At 40.0% G+C, this 25,240-nt stretch overlaps 1 long non-coding RNA gene across 2 annotated transcripts in view; it reads right to left on the bottom strand.

Moving 5' to 3' along the window:
* Positions 1-17,393: 17,393 nt before the first annotated feature.
* LOC145421413 (uncharacterized) overlaps positions 17,394-25,240 on the bottom strand; it is a 142,170-nt gene continuing 134,323 nt past the window's right edge. Inside the window, exons 4-5 of one of the 2 annotated variants that reach the window (XR_013902765.1) lie at positions 19,117-19,234; positions 17,394-18,969 (exon numbers count right to left, since the gene is read on the bottom strand). This is a non-coding gene — a long non-coding RNA (uncharacterized LOC145421413). The remainder of the gene's footprint in view (positions 18,970-19,116; positions 19,235-25,240) is intronic. The other variant, XR_013902766.1, reaches the window with a different exon arrangement.

The raw sequence follows: 25,240 nt of genomic DNA, 5'->3' as shown, positions 1-25,240 counted from the left end.
CTGTTTAACCCAGAAACGACGCCACGGCCCCCGGGACAGCCCATTCCTCACACTGCACATCCATCATGTAGGGCAATCGAATGAATGGGATACTGGGCTTCCCTTGGGGATGGCCAGGAGAAAAGGAGAGAGGCGATGTAGAGAGGAAAAGAGGATGTCAGATTTCACCCAGGCATGTGGGTGGAGGTAACAATAGACCCGCCTTCCACATTTTCCCACTTACGGCGTTCAATTTTTAACGGCCTCTTTTGTCATGCTCCATCATGTTCTGACTGCTAAACAGGAGACAGAGGATCCACAGGGAAGCCAGGTGAAGCCTGGGGAAATCTTCTGTTTAGGCTTGAAACACAGGATCTAGATTGGTGTAGTCGTGCTGGATTGGTGGTGGCTGTGAGGAATTTTCTGTGTTTACCGGCTCATTCTGATGTGCCAGACCTTGTAACAGCTTTTAGGTACCACAAACCCCACCGGAACTATATTAAAAAGCACACAACAGCGCTTTGCCCATCACACTGTGACAGACAGAAACTTATCAAGTCTGCATACCTTGAGCTGAGGCTGAGAATTGTTAAAAAGTCACCTCTAAATTCTCTCCTTTCACGCTGACTTTTAAGGCAGGGCTGATATCAACATTAATCCGTCCAAAGAAATTAGCATAAATTCTTGGTACTGTAATGGGATTGGCTTGTGTAATTCAAAATATTACTAGTTTTTTATAATGTTGCAAACTATAATATCACAGCCTTTTACGTAGTTAGCCATCTTCATTTTTCGCTATAATTAAAGGATAAATTCTGCAAATTATTATTCATTGCCATCACTCTGTAACACATTGGGTGCTGAGGTTAAGCTTTTTAACTGGGTTGATGAAAGCCAGTGTTTTATGTAACTTGTCACAAACTAAATTTGTTGTTAATTTGATGACACACACACTCCCTGGACAATGTCATTGACATCTAAAGGCTAAAATCAAAGAAGTGTTTATTGTAGTTTAAATGCAAAACCACCCTAGCAAGCTCCCCACCCCCCTCAATCAGTAACATAACAGATTATATGGATTAATTTTTAATAATAGTAATCCTGTGGAATAGCATGGTACTTTTAAAAGTAGCTTTATCCAGTCCTGCTAACGCTTTAAGTGGCTCAGTGTATGTTTCAATAGCATGAACAAGCTTGCAGTTATTATTGTTTTGCTGTCTATAGTATCAGCTTAATATTACTCTCTGAGAAAAATGAAAGCATTCTTGTATCAGTTGGCCTGTTTATTAATTTTATAAAAGTTGAATTAAAAACTATATTATTTAGACGAACCAAATTTTGCTTCTTTAACGGAACCTTGGTGTGGTTTTGTCAAATGTAGTGCCACTAGCCTTCAAGTAATGGCACGTGCATTGGTTATGTTGCATGCAAACAAAGACTATGTTTTTTCCCCAGAAAGTCTCATCTTTTTCAAAAACAAAAAACAATATAATCATACGCTTGTGTCTTTAACCTGGCTGTGACGGAAACTCCATCTGTATAATCTGGGATCGTCTAAGCCTCTGTGCTGATATATCATTAAAACTTTGGTAAAAAAAACAAAAAGCAATATAATCATACGCTTGTGTCTTTAACCTGGCTGTGACGGAAACTCCATCTGTGCAAGGCTGCAAAAATTGAGACATGCAACACCAGCAGTTTGCTGTCTTGCTGTATGTTTTTTTTAGCGACACCTCTTTACTCTCAGTTAGTTACCAGCAGGACGTCTCCAAACATTTCCTTTTTTTATTGTGATTTTTACTTTTCACAACATTTAGTTCAGCTTTTCATCTATTTTGAAACTGGGTATTTTGTTTGCACTTTGAGCCAGCTTCTGTTGTTTGAATGTGCTATAAGCTCTAAATATTATAGAGGTGACATTCAACACAAAACGGTTCAGACATTTTTCATAGCACGTGTTTGAGGTATATTTTTTAAATTTCCCCCAACACAATTCAGTGGGCTACATGCCCAAACTATCAACCCTATTGCATTACTATCGATCCAACACTAATACCAGCATTGGTGTCAGTACTATCGATATTTAGACCACCCACCTCTTAGCATGTCGTTGTCACTCTTTCGTTTCTTTTCTTCTCTTCATTTTCTTTCTATTATAAAAGATATTTAGACCACTGGGATCACTGATGTTTACTGATAAAAGTACAATTTTAAAAAAGGTCATCATGTGCAAAATTTTGTGCAATTTGAATATCCTGTGTCTTTAAATATATAGTTTAAAGACAAACACATTTTATTGGACAGGTGACATCTCACTTCAGTAGGGAGCGACTGTAATAGCGCATGTGATTGGCTGAGACATTAATTATGCACTTGGCTTCCCTTGACTGTCTCTGTGTCCCCCTTGGTCCCCTCTCTCCACTGAGTGCTCATTAGTGAAATGGATTACTAATGGATTATTAATCTAAGAGGAGGGAGTCTGTGGCGACCCAGCTCTGAACACCTGGAAAACATAGTAAATAGCAGTTTACACACACAGACACACACAGGGTAACAAAAACAACAACAGAAAAACAGTGCATAAACACAAAGACACTCTCATAAGAATATTCACACACACATGCACGTTGGCTGGGTGTTAGTTACAAGTCTTTTAGGACAAAAATAGCACAACCATCTGATTTATTGTTGCCCCAGTAAATATAACGGATACATCTAATTAGCCGTAATTAATCGTTGCACCATCTCCAGGTTTTGGCCTCCAAATGTACGGCCTCCACTACGTCCTCTGCTCCAGTCCGTACCACTGGCAAACAAATGGCACTCTCCACTGAACCACACACAAGACACTACATATATCTTTTTTTTCTTTTTTTTTTTTTGCGGCAAGGCACATTTTGCTTTTGTCACATAATTATTCCTCAGGAGAGACAATTAGCCACCACACAGCAGCTACGCCTGAAACATGCTACACACATGCATACATATACAGGTATACACACACACAAATCCAGCACATGTGAATGCAAAGCGGTAGCAAATTCATTCGAACATACCAGTCGTAATCACTCAAGCGCCCGAGTCCAGGGACAGCACAGTGTTTTTCACAGATAAAAGAATCTCTGAAACAAACCATGGAGTGTATATTTAGATGGATAATTTAATCAGATATATACTTTTTTTGCATAAGCAGACCAAACCATAAACTGATTGTACTGTACGTATTTTCCATATCAAAGAGAGACTTCAAAAGACAAGAGGCTTTAGTGTGTCCATTTGGGGGTTCTTCTTTTAAAAATAATCATTGTCCTAAGCAAAAGGCAAAATGATACAAAGCCACAACAAAGTGTTTCTTTTTGTAAAAGTTGCTGGCTTCTTACAAGAACTTCGAGCTGCTGCGAGAGAGAGAGAGCGGGCCAAAAGACGAAACGCACCTCCTTGTGTTTCACCCTAAATGTGTCATGTATTTGTCACAACTCACAACTGGCCTGGGCATCTCATAAACACTCAGAGCTTATGAAAATTGCCCCGCTACTCTCTAGAACGTCACTTGTAATCAGAGGCCAATTAGAAGTTCCAAATGGGACCGAAACAGATCCAGTAACAACCGACATGCCAGTTTCATTAAAAATGAAGCAAAGTCTGACGGGCTCATTTGTTATCAGTTCTAAACCACCTCTGAGGAATTAGCTTTTTAGTCCCAATAGCATTGTTTGCCCCATTTAAATAACATTTCAGTGATTTTAATATGAATTTCTTCGCGCATCCGTGAATGCCATTCATTTCCTGAATGATCTTATTACTGAGAAATGGCACAATCTTCTGCTTCTTCTTTTCCGATTGTTACTGTCTTGGGAGCTGATTAAATCAGTTGGCTTCTCCATGTCTAGAGATACAAGCTTAGAAAGATACAAGGGAGGTCTACAGCTCTCCATTTTCTCTGATTAGTTACAAAGGTCTCCCTCTCGCTGCCGCTATCCTGGCCAAGATATGGGGCCAAGATAATTTGGCACTGACACACAGCTATGCCCCAAACACACGCGGCCACGCACACTGATGCAATGCGAGAGTACATGCCGACAGCCTTCTTGTACACTTGATTTGGCTTAACGTATCCGAGCAAATACACACACACGCGCAGCGAACGATCCACCCCCATCCTCTGTACACAATGCTGATTATTAGGGGCCAGTGTTTTGGGGATGCAAGGGAGAACAGATAAAGAATTTGAATTCCTGGCAGGACTATCAGTAAAGGTTATTAAGCCGTTGTTGATGCATCCATTTGTCGTGGCTGTATCCAGCAGTGTGACATTTATCAAGTATGTCCAGCTAAATGTCACAGAGAGAGGTAGCTCGCTGTCCTGTCCCTAATTAGGACCCTGAAAGTCATACTGAAAGTCCCTCTCATCCACTCTTCTACTTCGGGACAACTTTGATCTCTTTCTCTTTCCTTTTCTCACTATTGCCTCTATCTTTGTCTCCCTCACTCCTTTTTCTCCCCCCTGGCCTAGCAGGGAGTGCATGTTAAGCAAACTTTGGAGTTCAACAATTGATTCTGAGATGGGGGATAAAGCGCAGACAAATGGGGAGGGATGTAGGCCATCCGTCACGAACACAGGACTCATTGTTTGCAGATTTTAACCTATGGGAGAGCTAGCTTCTTCCCCAGTGGGCTCCACAAATCATAGGCAGGCAGGGGAGAGCAGCGCAGTAGGCAGGCCTGGCCTGGGAATAGCCTGAAAGCAGGACGGAGACTCAGGTGTAGTGAACAAAATGCCTAGCTTGTACTACTTGCTCTATCTCCCCGCTCACCAGCCCCAGTTTTACTGGCCAGAAACGGATTTTAAGGTGAGGTTACAAAAATATGAAGTATAGCAGGAAAGAAATTTAAACTATTTAAAGGAAACAGTGTCATTTCTGATCAGTGCCGTTAATCCAACAAAACAGCTTGAGAATAAGAATGCATCACTATTTCATACAAAAAAGAGAGACTTTTCTATGTGGCATTCATAACTGTTGTGTAACAGCTAAAGAATTATTAATACAAATGGTATAACATGCCTGTGATTGTATCAAATGATACAGAGCTGTACATTTAAAATATTCCTACAAGTTTATTAACAATCACTATGACCCCTAAATATATAACAATGCCAAGTTATAAAGTTGCATAGATAACTAAGAAATACTCATAAATACCCCCTATCCCCCTCCTAGCCTATCAATTAAACCACAACCACTATTAGTTTCTTTGCAAATGCATTTACCTTTTTGTTTTTTATATATGAAATTGTGTTCCAGATATTTATCCAGTGAGCCAGAAAGGACATTGTATACACATCCTTTTGTTATTTTTATTCCAGTGTTATTTTAGATTTTAATGTGTGTCTTCGTAGATTTGTGTATACTACAGTTTCATGTGAAACACACTTAACACTGCTGAATAACTGTTTTGTTACTTTGATTAAATAACTTATTAACTTATAACTTACATTTGTTTGAAGAAACAGGACGTTCTACCTTATAATGTTCAAAAAATAATCAAACTTCAAAAGTCTTATTCATCTGCATAAAACACCAAATGTCTGTTTTAAGTCATTGTTCACATTATGTCCTAACAAAATACACATAAATAACAACATTTTAACACCGTTCAGTTACAACTGGAAATTCTAGCAGTAGTACCAGTCCTGCAGGAGCTGCCATTCTCAATTTCAGACACCGAGACAAAAAGGCTGATGTGTAGTAATTGGCAACTTTACATGCAAAATTATTTAAAATGATCATTAACAATGATTCAAAAGGACTTTAAGTTCCTATTGGGTGGCAAAGGTGCAATCACAAATATTAAACAGTGTACAACAATCCTTATGAGTATAATGGCAGCATGAGTTACAATGACAAACACTTGAATCTTTACAAATCACACTTTTTGATACAGACAGACTTTATCTGCTGACATTGAACGATGACTCAGATTGAAATCTCATTTATTAAGCCCAAATCATTTTCATAATTGGCTCAGCAGTCATTGTCTCCACTTTTACTGAACTGCTGCTGGAAATGTCTTTGGCTGACATTCCTTCCAGGCCAACACAGAACGTCTTTGACGTTCAAATTCTTAATTGTCATTTAACCCTCTCAGGCTCAAATTAAACTTTTTGTTGCTAATGCACAACCAAGTCCTGCAGTGGTACTTCTGAGTAAAAAAAACTCATAAAATGTGTATGTGGGGTAATCAGGTTGTTAGTTTTTAACTGGCTGCCTTGAGAGGGTTAAGACATAAATGAAATTTGGGATTAAAAAGAAAATTTGGAATCACAACCAAGCAATAAATAAATAAATTACATTAAATAAATCTTGATTTCCTTTGAGATCAAATTTTAATTTGATGACATCAATGTGAGAAAAAAAATCAGATCGAGATATGAGTTAAGAGAAATTCCCTCCTGGATGATTCTTCCACTGAAGTCTTGGATTAATTTGTCCACACAAGAACATGAAAGCTGTATTTGAACTAACTGGTCAAGTTAATTATGATTTTTTTTTCAAGTTGTGAATTAGTTTAAATGTTATGTCATTTCACTTGAAAAGAAACTTACTATGGAAGAAAAGTTTCTCACTATTCTTAGTTGAACGATAACGTGCGGTGAGAAATCTGATCTGGGAATAGTCCACTGAAAGCAGGACGGAGCCTCAGCTGTGGAGAACAAAGTGCTAAGCTTGTACTACACCCTTTACTACTCACCGTCCTTATTTCCTCTGGACCTTCTTTTAGTCTTAACGTGACGGGAAAGAGATTGAAAAAAGCAGACGCACACACAGTTGTGGAGAGCGAAAAGCAGACTTTGAATCAAGTGTTTGAGGGTTTGAGTGTTCAGGTTGGCAAACCTGGCTCTGCTACAGTGCTTACCTCTTCTGTGACCTTCCTGAGAGGGTAAGTAATGAAAAGAGACTTTGACTGTGGGGATTAATTAAGTTGTATTTAAACATTTCCTAAGCGCTACCAAAAACATAAAAGTAAGCTTAGATCTCTTTTGATATATTTCTCATTACTGAAAAGCAGATCTATTAAAAGGATATTCCCCCATATGACGAGTCAGATAGGAAAATTAATTCAAATCACTGGTCATATTTTTACTCATTGATGTGGGAACGTAAAACTGACTTTGGTTTCTTCTCATCCTTTTTGTTAATAGAAATTATGGCAAAAAAGAGCATATGATAAAAGAATAGAAAAGATCGACATCTATTTTATTTATAGGCAATAACAGAAGTTTAAACAACAAGGTGTGCTTTGTTGTGGTAATCAGAATCAGAATACTTAATTAATCCCTAAGGAAATTATGTGGGTTACAGTTTCTCCAAGACAGTAACAGTAACAGACTAAACTAATTAAATAATACAATATGTTACAGAGTTTACAAATGTAAGAAATAGCACTAATATATACAAATTATATACAAGTTTTAGATGGAGGAGTTGACATGGCCACGGCAGGAATGATTTCCTGTGTTGTTCAGTGGTGCTTTTTGGTGATCTCAGTCTCTCACTGAACCTGCTCCTGTGACTAGCCAGTACGTCATGGCAGCACGTCAAATAATTATCGTGGAAAGTAAAAATCTGTGATTTAGTGGTCATTAAAATGTGACCAGAATTTGCAAATTAATGATGATTCATTTCATAAGTCGTGACAAACTTCTCTACACTGCCCTGCATAAGTTGCCTTCCTTTATAGGATAAAAGTATCGGTATCAGTATCGGCAATAACACACCAAAATTTGCTGTATTGCACACCGCTAATAACAACAACTTCAGCCATGTCCTTCACAAAACTGTCCTGTTTAACTCATATTAAAACGACAATTTTTGTTAAGTGATCTTTGCTGCTTTTTGATAGTAAAATATTTTTGTAGAATCAGAGATGATGTGTTATTGCATTTTTTAATTGATTTTATTTTATTCGGTGAGAGTAGGTCTACAGTGAATTCCAAGCATCTGTAAACTTTCCCACAGCTGTTAAGCATCTATATATTTAAAGATAAAGATGGTTCCCTGTGAATTTTGGACTTCCATAAAGAGAAATTCACTGTAACTGTATCCAACACTGTACCTGAATAAAGTGACAGCTTTCACTCTTTTAGAAAGTGTCCGTGTGCTTTGGGATTGATTTGTTAGTTTCATTAACATTAAGGTTTGCTGTGTTGCTTGGTTTCTGTTATCTCATGTTGTGAGCATATTTTTGTGTAATGAATCTGTGGATGTGAAAGGTTTGATGAACTTGGCACTAAGTCAAAATTGAAATACTTTTTTCTTTTGGTTATCACATTTAATTGCTTAGAATTCATTTGGCACAACACTGACTTCAATGTGTATCTCGTACAAATATTTTGTTGCCTTTTCACGCTGTGATTTCATTCACAACTGCAAGCAAACAACACAGGTCACCTTGGTGTTCAAGAGGTGGCCCGGGGCCGGGGGAGGTGCAAAAAAGGGAAATGGTGCAAAGCCCTCTGTCCCAACACTTTGAATTCCTGATGTGTATTTTGGCTGTAAGAACTCTGTAGATAAACCAGCAGCATAAAGGCCCACAGAGAAACAGGAACCCCTTGAAAAATCCCACAGGGATATCGAGTGTGGTCCTGGAACATGGAATATGTTTCTCCTGGCTTCTAAGTCAGCAACACAGCGCGGTCACAAATGATGTTTTCGTTAAAAAAATAAAGGCAAGAAAGAAAAAAAAAAAACAATGCCTCAAACGGTGATTCACCATCAGTCTTTTTAATGTAGCCCTACACACCGACTCTGGATTCAGTTTTATAGGAAGACTTACAAGAGCTGCTGAAGGGAAAGGAACAGAAACTGATATAGGGTTCTTAACGAGGGACTATGTTGCATTAATGTGCAGTGAGGTAACCCAGTGGTGAGTATCAGGAGACCTCCTACCTGCATAGAGACAGAGCCAAAAACAGAGCCAAGGACTCATGGGGGGAACGGTTCTGAAGCCTGAGATTGATGATAGCTTGTGTGTGTGCGTGTGTGTGTGTGTGTGTACGTGTGTGTGTGTGTGCGGTCTTCAGGAACTTATTACATATATTCTATTCTGTATCTGTTTATGTGCATTGTATGCGTATGTTTGCAGGAAACATGCAAGAATCAGAGACGAGAGTCGCGCTGTTGTGTGTTCCTGTGTGAATTTATCTGAGGATGTGGTCTATGTGCTTGCAAAGAGATGCACACATTCATCAAAACTGTGTATGAACGTGCACTCCATTCCCCTGATCCTACAGCTCCTTTCTGTTTTTTGTCATTTAATTTCCCTTCGCTCGTTACCTCGGGATCCCCACTGACTCCCCCAGGTTTCTCAGCTGGCCCCTGGCCTCCAGGTTCCCTAACTGAATCCTGGGTTGTTCAGATTCAGAGCTGTCTAGGGACCCGCTTGGCGCACCGTAAATAATTCATTGAATTCTTATGCTTTGGCAGAAAGGTGATAATGCCTTACTCGGTCTGTCTCATCCCTCAGGAGCGATACAGCCGGCGCAGAAAGCATCAAGAAATGGCAGTGTGTGATGCAAAGTTTGCATAACCTTTTGATAAACATGTTCAGCAGTGAACACACATGCAAAAAAGCATGCAGGCTGTACCTGCTAATGCCTGAAGCCTGCTCTTGTTAGAAACGTTTCGATCTGAGAAAGGCAGGCAAGACATTAGGGACACAGAACATTAGCTGAACACACTTGTGCATTTCAATCACATATAAGTATAAAAAATAGGCTTCCATTTACAGAATGCAGACGATGGGAAAGCATCAGGCAGAAATAAAATTGTGAATTTAATTTACTGGAAAAGCTGGTTTAAGCTCAAGATTGCAACAGCAGCTACCAGAAAGAAATAAAAAAAGGAGTAAATAAATTAGAAACCTCATCCACAGTGCTGCTCTACTAAAACACTGCAATACTTATGATTGACAGTTTTAAAAAATAGATAAAAACTGATGGAACTGCATCCCCGCATCCTGCATTCTTGGCATCCAACTCTATTGCCTTAATTGACAGGTGTAGGTGCGTTACTATTAGATGTGTAACCCTAAGCAAGGATTTGGACTAGTGCTACAGAGAGTAACTCATCACTAAAACCCACTGATTCACCACAACATCAAAGCTACTGACAGGTGAAGTGAATAACACTGATCCTCTAGGGAAGCTTTGGTTCCTGGCATTCAGGTAGATGTTTCTTTGAAGTGTGGCGGCCCCTCACAGCAGGACAATGCACCCCACTGCACCACAAATAAACTGCTCGGGAACGGTTCGAGGAACATTTTAAAGAGCCCAAGGTGTTGACTCTAAACTCAGAGATCCACAGCCTATTGTGCATTGGCAGGAAAAAGTCTGATTCATGGAAGCCCCAACTCGAAAACCGCAGGACCCCGAGGATCCACTTCTAGCAAGACAGGAGCAGATTAGAGCTGCTTTTGGTAGTATATTAAGCTGCTGGTTTTAATGTTATTATTTGAATAGATACAAATTTTGATCTAATGGTGACCTCACATAAAAAGGGTGATAATCAGATTAGACTAAGTACAACATGTCAACACGAAATAGAGGTGGTGGTCCAATTTTACGAGAGGATTAGCTCGTTTTTGTATCACTAGCTGACATTACAAAGTGCCTGAACTAGGACATTAAGAACTTAATAGTTCCCAAAATTTGAAGACCTTAGGACGTCTATGGAGCTTGGAAAGAAAAGCGACTGGACTTATTTGATGTACAGAAAAGAAGATCAGACACCAACTGGGGAAGATAAGAAAGACAGACGCGACAACATTGTCATCCCCTATGTAGCCGGTGTATCAGAGAAACTCAGGAGAGTTTTCTCCAAGCACGACATCCCAGTGTACTTAAGACCCAGCAACACACTAAGATAAAAACTGGTTCACCCAAAAGACAAAACTCCAAAACACAAACTTAACAATGTGGTGTATGCTGTACAGTGTAGCGAGGAATGCCCAGACCTCTATATTGGAGAGAACAAACAGCCACTTCACAAGCGCATGGCACAACATAGAAGAGCCACCTCCACAGGACAAGACTCAGCAGTCCATCTGCATCTTAAGGATAAAGGTCACTCTTTCGAGGATGCCAATGTTCACATTTTGGACAGAGAGGACAGATGGTTCGAAAGAGGAGTGAAAGAAGCCATCTATGTCCACTGTGAGCGACCATCTTTGAACAGAGGCGGGGGTTTACGACACCAACTCTCTGCCATCTATAATCCAGTTTTGAGATCCCTTCCCAGACGCCTTAACGCCCACTCACACCCTGGGCCATCTGACCTCAGGAATTCGCATGATAAGGTGGGGCCAGGTTTCACAATGAGCTCACCCGAAACCCTGGCTGATTGGGACCCACACCCGTTTTCACACCTTGGCTCATGTGATTAGGTAGAGGATCATCAGGGGGTCCTTTTGTGCCTCTTTTGGGGGGATACTCCCACTGGGTTTAAATCTGGGACTTTCCACCATTTAACCTTAGAACTGAAGAAGCTTCTCGGATGAGAGGTGAAACGTCTTCAAGTAACTTAAAGAAGTCCAGACGCTTTTCTTTCCAAGCTCCTTAGACTATGATGACCTGGATGACTGAGAACCTTCACAGACAAAAGCTAAGGTCACAGTCACACAGGCCTAGAGACTAGAGAGTGACCCGCTGGAGAGTTGTTGCTGGTTGCAAGTTCTCACTGGGGGAAATTAGTCTTAAAGACGGTGCTGCACCAAAATCTGCTTTTTATTGTTTTGGTCACTAGTACAGTATTAGGTCTCACATAGGTTGCATGGAAGGCACAAACTTTTCTGCAAACACTAGTTGGCATGTTGGAAACTACAGGCCACTACCACATTCTAGTCTGCTGATAACCAAAGCAAACTCGAGGTTTTCGGTACGTCACTAGCGACAGGCAAAAACCACTGTTGCAACCACTTTCCAACCAGGATCACTGACTGTTCTCTTTTCCAAAGTGACTGGAGCATCAGCATTCAATTTCACAGTAACTACCAGCAACCACTCACAACCAGTTGGAGAAACTTAGTTTTTCCCTAGCAGTTGCTGGGAGGTCACTAAGCGGTCTCTAGAGTTGAGGCTGGAGCCTGCCCAGCACTCTTTAAGAAAGGGTAATGTAAGCAGCTCTTTGGATTTTGTGGGACTTTTGCTGCAGCAGCACCGGTTGGCATTGGCTGGGATAGTATTACTTGTCATCAGGCACACCGGTTAGCCCTAATATTAAATGTCTTTGCTTGTAACACTTTATTCTTAGCCGTGCAAATTGTTCTAGGAATTCTTTCCACTGTTGCTAACTAGAAATCAAAGGCCGACTTTTGTCCAGCTCTGTCAAATTCAAGGGCTCAAAAAAAGAAAAAAAAAAACCAACAACAAATGTGACAGGGATATCTTTGTACTGGGTCGGTTATTCTCTGAACACTTTATTACAGAGTCCACATTTTTGAGAGGTTGCAATGACAAGAGAATAGTAAGCAACAAGTCTTCGCAAAATAAAGGAAAAGCGAAACGTTTTATCTGCCTGCCACTGGAATTTAAATCTGCTCCAGAGAGCAGAGCAAGTTTCCTCTGTTCTCGTCTCACTTGAAAAATCTTGTGCATGGAAGCCAGCTCCATTCTGACACTGCATCCTTTGTGGTTACAGAGATATAAATGTGCACACGCTTACATGGGTGAGCACAGACACACTGTCTTCATCAGCAGCCTCTGATGAATGAATCACAGCATCAAAGATGACAGAAGGCATCGCCTCAACCAAAGCTTCTTTTTTTATTTTATTTTAACCTAATCAATGTTTTCCAAGTGTTTAATCCTTAAGGCGTGTGTGTTTCTTTCCAGTGCGATGAGGGACTCAGCGGGAAACTGGTGTTAATAGAGCAAGAGGAAGAAACGTGGTAAGAAGAGAGGTGGGGGACAAAGACTGGTGTTGATAAAAAAAAGGAACAAGATGTGTCTCAGATGCTCGCAGAGTGATGCATGCTGGGAACATGGCGGCACAGTCATTTGTGCCACATTTTTGCATCTCCCGGGTTCAATAGTTGCCAAAAAGCTCACTCACTACTTGTAGTCTTTTTCTCTCTGTGTCAGCCGGTCTCATCGTGACTTTTTGTCTACTTGTGTTTTTTTTCCTCCGGTACACGAGAAGCTCTCTAATCTTCTTTTGGCAAATTTACCCTCCAGTATTTTCATTAGTTATTAAAAGCTGTCAGGCCGAGGTTGGCCTTCACTCCATCATCCCCAGGAGTTCCCACATTTGGTGCAGTCCTGAGGAGAGTAGGCATAACACACACCATCTATTAAGCGCAAAGTATGTGAGGGAATTCTGCAGAATATTCAGTCAGTCTCACTCTGTGCCTTTTATAAATTATCATATTATTAAAGAGGCACATTTGCTATGTACGGTTTGTTGCCTGGGAGCTCGTTCTAATAGCCTGCTCTAAAGGAGGAGGTGGGGGGAGGGCTTTGGACTCTGATGTATGCTGGCCTGAGCTCACTGTCAGCGACAGACCCAGCCATCATTTATCAGATTTTTTTAAAGAGATCTCCAGATGGGGAATATTAACAAGCATATTTGGCGCAGCTAAAGTCTATAAGAATCTTAGTGCCATACTTTGCTGACACTAGACGGGGAGGGCGAGGCGGGAGAGGCGAAGAAGAGGAAGGAGGAGGAGGAGATGGGGGGGGCGTTAGGGTGGGGGATTGGTATTCAAGATCTTGAGTGGATGAGTGGAGAAAATATCCACACAATATGCCTCAGTCAATTAGCGTGTGCCATGTTGTCGCGCCGCGGCCATACATCATCTGAGAGGGTTTAAATCGAAAAACTGACGTTGCCAAAGTGATGACATTTTCAAGCAGCTGAAAATGCATTCCCTCTTACAATGTTCCACCGAATAAATCCTCTGCGTTGTCAAGATAGAACGCAACTCCATTAATGCGTTATTCTTACCAATGATTTTTCATCCTTTTATTGTCTATGATAGCAATATGTAATAGCACGTAATATCGCACATTGCATTCAATCCAATCTCGACGAGTAATTGCGGTGCTAAATACTGCACGTGATGTGACACACGCATTCAAAGTTATTAGTCTAATAGCAGATTGTACTTTCTCAAATATCTTTTGCACTATCAAATCAACCCGCAGCATCTCCTTCGCAACCGATCTCACCCAGTGACACCCAACCTCCGGCAAACACCAACAGGTCAGGAAATCTGAATCTTTTCCACACCCACACCTAGTCACTCTCTAGGCCTGTGTGACTGAGGCCTATGACACAGCCTCAGTTTCAGACCCTTTTTTTCTACCTGTGCCTCTCTATGACGTCAAAAGGAGGGGGTACCACGGTCACCTCAGGCACCACAGACCTACCCGTCTTCATAAAATCATAAAGCAGAAAATGAGCATTTAAGGTCCATTTTAAACACACATGCTGCATGGACAATCATGCAAGTAGTATTTTAATTCGATTTTGTGATACACGAATTTTGTTCTTTTTGTTTATTGTCTTTTTTGTTCTGTTTGTTCTGGAGAATAAGAAAAGTAATTTTATAGGTGCTCACAGTCCAACTCAGATGTGTGATTGAACAAAAATGTTTGACAAGTTGAAGTCCGCTCCGACAACAATAGGCTCGGCTCAAATTAAAAAGAGAACACCGGCAAGGCCGTGTGTTACGGTCACTGTGGCTCCCACAGCTGTAGGAATCTGTTCTGGATTTATTAGTTTCAATTTCACACCTCTTCTCTTTTAAACCTTGCTACTTCACTCCTTTCCTGCTCTGAGTGTTTCTCTCAGCTTGTCCTGATGTGATACAGGGCCCAATACTGGTGCTGATACTTTTAACTTATAAAAGCCATTTGTATTTATGAACACATTTTAATGACCACTAAATGTCATTTTTACCTTCCACAATAATTAGTTAATGCAACTAAACACACCTGTCAGCTTTTCATCTGTTTTGACACTGGGTTTATTGGTGAGCTGGAATGTAAGAAGGACTTTGGGTCAACTTTTGCTATTTGAATGCACTGTAAATAAAAATCAACATTAAAAGGTTTAGATATTTTTCATTTCAATTTCCGAACAAACAAACAATCAAAAATTATTCAATACACTTTAGTGGGCTACATACTGAGCTTATAATTCATATCAATATTTGAATGAATCCACCCACCTCTATCCCTTAGTTTCCAACTTGCCACTGAGTCGCTCCTTGCTGATTGAACTTTCTGTTTGTGAGGGACAGCCAATCAGAAGAATGCTGTCTTGAAGGTTTGGTAGTGTTAAAGGTACAGCAGCTATGTAGTGAAGATTTAAATGTACTCTAGTAGAGCCCAAGATCTAAAATACATAGCTGAAAATAATCATAATAGCTGCACTCTAAAGAGGCCCTCTGCACTGACAGTCCTGAAACTGCACATTTATACACAGTGTTTTTTCCTTCAATTTTGTAAAACAGGCTTTTCAAGTTATAATTTTACTACTAGACATAAAACAAGTGTAATATCATACATATGCCAGATCCACGCATTTGTACAGGATTTAAGAGGCTTCAGGCTTTTAGAGACTATTTAGCTTTGACCAAGGTCCAAAATAGACTGCTTTATGAAGATACTTTTTTTATTCCTAGTCGACGCAGCAGCTCAAGATGGGTGGTGACCATGGTGGCCATTTAGAGGTCGGCCATCTTGGATGCAACTTTTGTTTTTTCAATAGGAAGAGGGTCATGTGACACATCAGAGGGTTGCATTGACAATCCAACACAATGGGCAGCACATTGAACACATTTTATAAGTGGTCAGAAACTTGTAAATAACTCATGAAAGAATAAAGTTACGTTGAAACCAAGCACACTATTGTTTTTCTTGTGACATTACCAATATGTTTGATGTGTCACATGGCCCTCTTCCTATTGAAAAAACAAAAGTTGTATCCAAGATGGCCGACTTCTAAATGGCCACCATGGTCACCACCCATCATGAGGAGTTTGTCCCCTCACATATACTAATGTGCCACAAACAGGACTTTAATACCACCAACCATTCCCAAGTTATTACAGTGTATCCATATAAATGGCCCACCCTGTACAATGAGTCAGCTTGTCAAAAAGCTCTCTTAACCTTTACTTTTTAATTACTGTTATTTTGTTTTAAAAAAGTGTCCTTGGTTTAGTTGTACACTTCAGTTGGTTTTCTAAGCACATCGACCAGCTTGTGAGTGGTTTTGTGTAACCTGAGGCACTAAAAGAGAGCCTGAACTCACCGTAGTGGTTTTAACTCGGCCTCCGGGCTGCGTACAAGTCCAGCCAGATCTATTGACTAACAGGTCGCAACCCTCGTCCACCAAACACGGCACCACCTCACACTATATATATATATATATATATATATATATATATATATAAACAAATGTTTCTCTATAAAGCTGGAGAATCAAATAGACTACACAGAGAAAAATAACATGCTGTTGTGTGGTTTTTCTATACCTGTGGTATATGAGTGTGATGGCATAATGCTTTTCTTTTCCCTTTAGGTGATTAAATTGGTTCTGTCTTCAGAAAGTGGCTTGTGAATAAAACAATTTCCACAAAGAAAAAATATTTTGACATTAAAAGTCTGTAAGTAAAATTCATTTGATTTTGAAATACCCATTTGTGTTTATAGATGCAAAATAAAGCAAGAAACATTAACAGTTAAAATAAAAAAAAGTTTTGCCCCCTTCCTTTTTTTTATTTTTTTCATATTTGTCACACTTAAATGTTTCACATCATTACATTTTGTCCTATTCTTCTTTCCAGCATTGTTTAAATTCAGCCACATTGGAAGATTTAAAGCATGGACAGCCTGTTTGAGGTCACACCAAAGATCATGATTTTGCAAAACCCGCTGTATTAGCTCTTTTTTCTTCTTGTTTTGATAAATGTGAGATGAGCTTTTGTGTTGTTTTTGGTCAAGGGTGGTTTTCTCCTTGGAACTCCCCCATGGATGCCAGTTTTGGCATTTTCTTCTTATTGTTCAGCCATGAAATCTAAACCTTGACTGAGGCAAGTGAAGCCTGCAGTTCTTTTGATATTCTTGTGGATTATTTTGTGATCTCCTGGAAGATTCGTTGATAAACTATTGGAGTAATTTTTGTACGCTGGCCACTGCTGGGAAGGTTCACCACTGTTCCAGGTTTTCTACATTTGTGGATAACCTCTCTTACTGTGATCTTTTTGAGATCTTTAAGCCTTTATCAGACAAGTTCAGGCCTGGATGTGGCTTGTGAAATTAAACTCCAGGAAATTCCAGACACATTCCAGAAAATCTTGTTAATGTCATGGTTGTGAAGAATTTGGACCCAAAATGCAGACCCAGACAGTTTTAAATAAACAACGAGCAAACCTTTATTTACGTGAGAAACCAGGAAACATCTGAGGAGAACACTCAGGCAGACAAGCAGGACAAACAGTAAAATACAACAAAGTACCAATGAAAACTGAGGGATTAAATACACGTGAGGTAATCGGGGAAAGAGACACAGTTGGGGAAAACAAGGTGGAGGTGAACAGAACCAATTAACAACAAAGAGGGGAACACAATTCACATGAGCTGAGAGACGATCAAAATAAAACAGGAAGCATAAACACTGGCATGGAGCCTTTTTTCCCCTTAACAAGTTAAATCATCCTTTAAAATCAGGTTATTATTTCTTCGCATTATCTTTGTGTAATCTTACATTTGTTTGATAACATAATACATTTTTAAGTTTTACAAATGTGCAAATAACTAAAAAATTACAAAGGGGGCAAGTACTTGTTCCCGAGACTGTAAATTGTGATAAACATTACATCCTGACAAGATATAAAAAGTTTGATAGCAGTATTTTTTTTTACTGCTATGATGCAACATCTTGCTTTTTTTGTTGAAAAGTAATTTTGAAGGCACTCAGAACTCAGTTGAGACGTTAAACCTGGTGTCACTGAACACAAATGTTTGACAAGTTGAAGTCTGGTCCGACAACAATAGGCTCGGCTCAAATTAAAAAGAGAATACTGGCGAGGCCGTGTGTTACGGTCACTGTGGCTCCCGTGACTGTAGGAATCTGTTCTGGATTTATTGGTTTCAATTTCACACCTCTTCTCTTTTAATGCCCGCTGTTTCGCTCCGCTCCTTCCCTCCTCTGAGAGTTCCTCTCAGCTTATCTGCTCCTTTCCAACCTGTCGCTGGCCTTCACTCTCTCTGAGCTACTTTCCTCTAAGTCCTGCCGATTCCTGCCTCATTTTCTCCTCCTTGACTGCTCTCCTTACAGTTTTCCCTCTCCTTTGTGCTGTTTCTTTTCCACTTTTCTCCCACGCTTCGCTGTTGATGGCCTTTGTTGATTCTCATAACAACGCACACACACAAAATAGTGTTACAAAAAGCTTCTAATCATAGTTAAACACAAGAAAGCAATTCATAGCGGAGTAGAAATAGAATCTGGGTCATTCAAATTAATACTAATGTGCCTACCTACCATTTACTCGCCACATAATTATTTCAATGTCAAACTAGCACCTGTTTCAGCCATGTGACTTCACCGTCTGTTTCATTTAAATATCACAATGTCACACAGAATTTCAGCGCACGCAATCTTTACCTATAATTAAGAATTTCAGGCTGTAGTTTGGGTTTTTTTTCCCTGCTGCTGTTGTTCCCGCTCCTCTCCCCTTCCCATCTTTTCTCATCGCAGTGGCTTTTAGCCGCCCTTCCTCCGTAGCAGTTTCTCATCGTCCCACTGCAGAGGCAGAATGACCCCCAGGCTGTGAATTTAAACGAGGCTGAGAGCTGGGCAGGCCTGGGCCGCACCCGGCCATATGGCTCTGTCTCTGATAGACGGATGAAGGGGGTATAGGAGAGACAGAGAAAGAGGGCAAGGATGAAGGGGTAGGACAGAGCAACGGAATGGATGAGGAAAGCTTAGTTAGCAGAATGAAAAAAGAACAAAAGGAGGGGTTTACAAACACAAAACAGAGGAACTCAGGTGGCTAAAAGAAATGTGCATGTCTCATCTGGAGGGGGGGTAGGAGGAGGAACAAGGTGGTGCGCGGTCAGGAGCAAATTACCTGGCATTAATCTGGAGGTATCAGTGAGCGGGACGGAAGCCTGAGGAGGGAGGGCGGGGTGGTTGCAGGTGGTTGCAGGTGCTCACGAGGCACCGACTCACCTGGCAGAGCAGCGGTTCTTCAAAGAGCCGGGTGGAGGGTGGGAAAGAGTAGAAAGAGGATAGAGAGAGGCATCAATCTCAACTCAGATGGGTAAAAAAATCGTGGGACATAATGAGATAATGGAAAAAAAGAACTTGAACAGCATCTTGCTTTAATTTAGAGGAGGCAGGAGGATGTTTAACGTTCTCTGAAGCTTAACAAGAAAAAAGTAAAGTCATGATTAACATCAAGTTATGCCATTTATGATGATATTTATCCATATTTATCAATAAATCAGTCCCTTTCTTCCTCAAGACATTCCTGTTTATATTTGTAGCTACTCGTTTATTCCTGGTGGTAACTCCAGGCGTAGGTAAGTCTGTGTAGCTTCGCAGTCGTTCAGGTCGTGGTAGTCGAAAGTGGCTTTTGGATGAGAAGTGAAACATCTTCAAAAGCCTAAAAGAAGTCCTGCTGACTTCAACTCACACACTTCAGACAGTCGTACTAAGAGGCTGCGCTGTAGTTCCTCATTGCCGAACAGCTGCATGTTATTAAAGTGTCTTCTAGCTCTTTAGTAGTTCACGGGTAATCAGTAATGAATAAGTTAGTTTTTTGTTTTTGTGCAGTTTGGTGTTTAGACTGGAATGAATCAGGAGTGACTCATGAAGAAAGTGAATCATTAGATTGAATTATGGGTAATTATGAACTAATTATTGCCTAATGATATATGACTATAGTTTCTCCCAGCTGGTTCCTTAGTGAAATGCCATCATCCACTATATAAAAACTGATAAGGAGTTCAAAGGGAAGCAGGCACGGCGGATGAATCCACATCTTTCATTTGGCATAGAGTTTGCACTGGATGCCATTTATCCGGGCTTGGGACCAGTGCTATAAGTACACTAACCTGTGACCTGAGCCTGTTTTCTCTTTTCTTTTACCTCCCCCCTGGCCTTGACCCATGCATCTTTTGCATATATGGTAAATGTGTCAATCACTGCACCATGGGGATGTGGGAAGAAGCCCTGAGAATAGTAATGAACATAATGAATAATCAGCTTGTTCCACATTTGTTCATTAAGCCTTTATTTGTGTAAGTAAGCAAGCTTTTACTCCCCTCATTATTAAAATTGTTTAAATGTGCAACACAAACAAAAGTTTACAGAATTTCTTTTTAGGAAATAACACAATAGCTGAGGCTTTAAGCGCTAGCTTTAAAAGACGGTATAGAAAGAAGTGATCCTGTGCTTGGTAGTAGTTAATAAAGCACTGAAACCAAAGTGTGTGGTTACACCTGTCATTGCTTTTCGTGTCAAGGTGAACAGCTTGACCAGGTTTGCAGGATGTGGCGTAAATATTAACAACACTTTGAGGTTCAGGTTGCTGAGAGTGGACCTTAAGAAGAGTCAGGATTTTTGCATGTAACACTATGTGCACTGTCATCACTCAGTGATGCTGGTCAGCAGCAAATTTGGAACATTTGGTCTTTGCATAGATTACATTACACTGCATTACATTGCAGTAGTACAATAGTCAATTTGGACTTTAAATCCTATAGTTTTGTCCTGCACAACAAACGCACAATCAAAGTAAGGAATGCTGAAACTCCATGGAAGTGTGCAAAAAAAAAAAAGAACAATGGCACTGGTTCCAGTAAATGGGGAAGGGAAGATGGATGGATGGAGCAGTGAACGGACATGAGGCCGAGAGGGGAAAAAAAGGAGTAAAAGCAATTTTTGAGAGGACAAGACAAAAAAAATCCTGCAAGATGAATAGGTAGACAATACTAGAGAGGAAAGGATACATCGAGTATGGAGGGCCAGATGGAGGGAGGGAAGAAGAGAGGGAATAATGTAGGTGAGGACAGGGAAGAGGGCGGGAGACAAGACATACTGGCCCGGTGCTGGGCCGGCTGCGGAGGCAGGGTGTCGAGCTAGTCTCGGCAGGCCCAGGGGTGCAGACGGACAGAGGGAGGGGGGGGGGGGGGGACGAGGAAACAGAGATCAATTCTGTCAGAACTGGGTTCATACCCCCGGGGCCAAAGAACTGGGCTGGCCCAGGGAGAAAGTCAGAGGAGGAGAGAGCTGGGGGAGGTGCAGCTGTGCTATTTTTATCATTTTAGTCTGAACTTAAATGTTTCAGAGAAGAGAAAAGAGACACAGTATGCGAGCAAAAGACGTTTGTGCACACGGTTGAACATCTGTGCATGCGGAAGTTCCGCGTATGCATATTTGCACTCTCAGATCAGTCGATAAAAGGGTTGTTGCCTCTAGAAAGACGCACACCGAGAGCTAAGCATCTTTTTGTCATTGCGAAGGAGAGTCATACATCCGAGAGAGCGACGGAGGCAAGACGGAGACAAAGACAGAGAAAGAGTGAGGTAACCCTGCGTTGTCCCCAGCACCGGGGGAAATCTCCAACTCCAAGGTTAATTAAGCACTGGAAATGAGATCAAGAAGCTTTCCCTTTCCGACTCATTAACCAATTACAACGCTTCTTCAAAACAGTTCAGCACTCATCTGAGAGTGCAGAATAATTGTCTGTCAATGCAAATCAAAAATCAAATCACGCAATAAACCAAGACTAGCTTCAGCAAAAGCCAGGGGCACAAGTGTGGATGTCCAAACCCCACAAATCAGAGCATGCTGAAAAGTGCTCATTAAACTGGTGGTATTTTTGAATCATGTGGACTATTTAACAATACGCACAACAAATTTTGTGGCGGATTTAACCCTTGTATGGTGTTCGGGTCTGTGAGACCCGTGTTCAGTTTTTTTCAAAAGAAAAATTAAACAATTAATTATTTTTTCACGTGTAAATGTGTTGTGTCTTTCCACTCACTCCACTTGATTATAACTGATTTATTTATAACATTTTATATAAAAGAAAAACGAGAAGCACATTAATTCATAAATGTGATCTAACAAAGGTAAAGGGAAAAAATTAACCATGTTTGCTGTTCATATGTCTTGTAATTGGGATGAAGTAAACATCTGTTGAGTAATTTAATATAAAATTGTTTGATAGTGTTAATTTGGAAAGCCAAAACTCTAGCGGGTCCACCAGACCCATGAACACTGGCTGAGTAACAAAAATACGAACACCACACAAGGGTTAAAAGAGCAAATGAACTCAAAGTTCACCTCCACTCTAAAGCTAGTTCAATAAGAGAGAATCAGCACTGACAGAAAGTTTTGGCAACTGCCTTAAAGACTGCAATCCTTGTGAGAGCTGAGGCCTCACTGTCAGCCAAGGCAACCCAGTTCTCGTCTAAAACAAATGCTCCTCCACCATAACACCGAGTAAAGACAAAGAAGTCTAAGATCAGACATTTAGCTCGTTTGTTTTCCTAAAGCGAGCACAGATAAAAACCACCATTTGTGAGTTTCTGCCTTTGCCAGCAGCCCTTCTTTTCAAATAACCAAATATTGCAATGCTGAAAATCAACGCCACATTCTCATAGAGCAAATAACAAACACAGCTTTCTTACAAATGGCAGATTCCAAAATGTGGTGCTCCAGTCATTGCTTGAAGTGAAATTTAATAGTAAGATCGTTTGTAAAACAATGTCCCATTAGCTGCTTCTTTCACTGTCCAGGGATATAGAGTACTGTGACACCAAAGTCATTTAAAGCTCCTTCCAGCAGCTTTTGACCCCAAATCAGTAGCTCACTGTAGTCTATCACACTCACAAAGCTACAGGGTGTTTTACCAAAATATGCTGCACTGCTGACAAGGTCACCTATTTATTTTTAGAGGATCTAAAAGTCTGAAATCATTACACGGTACCTCAATGTTGGACACGGTGTACATGAAGAACATTTTAGTATTAAAGGCAAAGAAGATAAGAGGAATACTTAAAATCAGACCTTTGTCATGATGGATGTTGCAAGTATAGATGGGAAAATGTGGAAATCTAATGTCAGATCAACTGGAAGGAACTGTCATCACATCCTACCGGATAGCTACTGTATTATACTTTGGAATACAGAATGTGTAATTTGTGTAATTTCTTCCCTTCTAGATCATCCAGGATCAACTGTAAATGGTAATATTGCAAAGCAGAAACATTTAGGAACCGCAGCAACTCAGCAATGAAGAGGCAGATCACGTGAAGTTACTAGAAGTGAGGCACAAAGAGGGTAAAAGTGGCTAAAGCTCAGCTAACTTCAAACCTCTGGGACTGAAATCATCACAAAAACTGTGCGATTAGTCACACAGATTTCCATGGCTGACCAGTGAGAGTACGTATTACTTGTTTATAGGGGTTATCGTCACGTTACCTGTACACATCATAAACTTACAAAGACATTTAAACTGTCAGTTAAATTACCAGCGTCAAAATATCCCTGATATGTAAAAATGAAACACAGATGTAGTATTGGTGGAACACATTTGACAATATTGCAGATAATTAAATAAATTTTCTTTTTCTACTTTGTTGTATGGTATGGTATTTTGAGTTTAAATTCATTTGCCAACTTTGTTCAAAGTTATGAATTAATATGACTCATACCATTATATCTGTTACAGTTTTTATATGTCAAAATTAAATACTTAAATATCAAAAAAAAAAATTCTTTAATGAATTAATCAATATTTTTGCTAAAGCAGAAATACAATATTGGTGCAACATATATTTTTAAAAAATGTATTAAAATATATCACAATGTAATAACATAATATGCTCCTACAATATTAGACTTTGGCTTTATATAACATTTTTTAGACTTAAAGGTAAAGTAAAAGTTGGATTCTCAAGCTGTTATAATTTAACAGTGTCTAAGTCGCTTCTCACCCAACCATTTATCTGATACGTAATCTAATATTTCCAATAGTTTAGCAGCAGTTATGCAACTTATGCCCACCTTTAATATATTACTTTGAACAATTCCTTGTTATTATACGTGTCTTTCATTCCGTGTCTAAACTTGTCCAATGATTTTATCCAATAGTTGGATCGGTTTTCATTTACTTAAAGATTTGCCCTGTTCAATTGCCAGCCAGTTTTCTTGCACGAATTACAAAATGTAGTAATCAGGTGTTACAGTGCACTAATATATGTGTTGGGTTTTTTTACTTGCAATTTCTAAAGTTTATCCAAAGTCTTTTCAAGAATCCCGTGGCAAATGCAGACATATCCTCTGGGATATCAAGTACCTCAGGTTGTGCTAAAGGATTCAATGCATGAAATAATTTACGGTTTATATGCACAAACCCGCCATTTTTCATAGTGCTCGAGTAGGTGGATATCACATTTTGGAACAAAAAGTGTGCTCGCTGAGCTGCTGTTGGTGCACTTTGGCTTCATCCTCAAGAGTCAGTGTTTCGGGGGAGGAGGGGAATCAATATCTGTACTTTATCAAACTGTCAGAAATTACAAGGAATGGCTTGGTAACTACTTGGATAAGAAACACCCAGTTTTGTGCTAAAATAAACTAATTCTGTTTGCACTGTGTAATAGTTAAGAAAGAATCCCCTGCAGCATTAGAGTGTGACACGCAGAATAAATGGAAGAAGCGAGAATTTTACAATAACTCCTATTGTATAACCTCATTTACCGATGAGGTTTGCCATAAATGATTTATAGATTCTAAATGTATGAGAATGGGCAGATGGAGTGTGCTGCACTCCTCTTTTTATTTAGAGTAAAAAAAGGATGTGGATTTATGTAAAAAGAGCGGACAAAAAAAAAGCGAGGTAAAAGGGCAAAAGATGGACTAGATAAATCCACTGTCGCCTCTCGCACACACCTCTCTCCTGTTGTTCATTTGTCTCAATTAGAGAGTGTCCATTCCGGTTGTACAGTCTGTAAATTTATCCCACCCAGCCATCCCTTTCCTTTACCTTTTCTATTTTTCCTCTCCCTGACTTTTTCCTTATTTTTGTTTTAATTTTCACGCTAACTGACATCAGCCTCACATTGCCTAAACTCATTTACTGAGATATTCATAACTCTGGAAAAAAGGTTAAAAAAGATTCTAATTCCCTAATGAGGTGGAAAAATCTTCTGTATTTTCTCATTTTCTGGCCTGACTTAATC

Source organism: Astatotilapia calliptera, chromosome 17, assembly GCF_964374335.1.
Source record: "Astatotilapia calliptera chromosome 17, fAstCal68.1, whole genome shotgun sequence".
NCBI lineage: Eukaryota > Metazoa > Chordata > Actinopteri > Cichliformes > Cichlidae > Astatotilapia > Astatotilapia calliptera.
This window is presented reverse-complemented; position numbering and strand designations above follow the sequence as displayed.